Genomic DNA, 1,449 nt, shown 5'->3' with positions numbered 1-1,449 from the left:
ACCTTGAACATGATTGAATAAAGTAATTATCATTCAGCAGAAAATGATGAAGTTGTAGACAGCATGAACCTTATTAAAGGAGGATTTTGAGTCACAATGGCTTAATTTAGCTAACAGCCCAGCCTTAGCCCAAGCAACATACTACTCTTGCTGCCTAGAATTGTTTTATGATTAAAAAACAACAACAATAATAAGGGTAGGGGAAGGTGGAGGTAAGGGCAAAGCAGGGTTTATTATTATTATTTTCACAGTGCTGGATTAATAAAAAGTACTTGGTAATGCTACAAAGGAAAAGCCATAATTGAGATCTTTAAAAAAAAAAAAAAAACTCTTGGTAAGTGAACAAAGATTGTTATGACATTTTTGATATGGCCAATGGCAACGACAGGCTCTTAATGCTATTGTTATGTTTTTAACATAAATGGATGAAATAAAGTGAGCATCTCAGAAGTCTTTGTAAAATAAAACTAAAATTAAGAAACATTTCCATGTCAAAAGTAACATACTAAGATATCATAAATTGAATGCTAAACTCTTAAAAGTATGACTTTAAAGGTAATTTGTAATTTTTTTTTTAACTGATTCACAGCAGTTTCAACAACAGAACATATGCTGCATTTTGCACAGCCTTTCAAATACTTCATTTTTCTGGAGTGCCACTTATTCAATGACTTGCCTTGATTTATAAAAAACAGTCTACCAAAAAGTGTTTTAACATTCATTTCTGGGTACTTTTTCTTAATCTCTTTATACTCTTATCTATTCTCACTTATGATTTAAATGTTTTTTGAGACTTTATAAACAAAACTATTTTATTTAAGCCAGAGTTGAATACCATTGTTGAAAAAAATCATTTCAGGTAGCATAAGGGAAATAATCCATCTCTGAAAAATGAAATCAACAGTTAGTGTGCAACATAATGTAAACTGATTATGGAAAGAGGCTCCATTTAGCTTTTTCCAATGTATTTTTGAAAAACAAGGTTAACTAGCGATATTTAGATTAGAGCAACCCAGCAGGATATGAGCAACCCAGGTTCTTAAGAACCTATCATAATTCTATTGGACTCAATTAGATCGAAAAAATTAAAGGTCTGTGATCCTGCTAATATTATTGTACACCCTTAGGGAAGTCACTCCCTCCCCCAACTCCAGTTTGGTTGATGCATTTTGAATTTAGTTTATTTTGAATAACAATTTGTCAGATTAAAACTACATTCCTAATTGGGTAGCAAAATATACCTTTTATCTATTTATTATTTTGGAATATATAGTGCTAGGTATTGTCCTCAAACATACATCTCCATGAACCCAAATTTCCTAAAGCTTCTGTAAGTTTACCTACTGTCACCTGTATCACTAATAGATAAGTAGGTGACACCAAAAAAAATTCCTAAGTTTAAATAAGTATTGAATGGATTGTAGTAAAAACAGTTATGCGGTTCCTCCA

The sequence above is a fragment of the Rhinolophus hipposideros genome, assembly GCF_964194185.1.
Source record: "Rhinolophus hipposideros genome assembly, chromosome: 6".
Taxonomy (NCBI): domain Eukaryota; kingdom Metazoa; phylum Chordata; class Mammalia; order Chiroptera; family Rhinolophidae; genus Rhinolophus; species Rhinolophus hipposideros.
The sequence above is the reverse complement of the archived record's forward strand: the minus strand, read 5'-3'. Positions refer to the sequence as shown.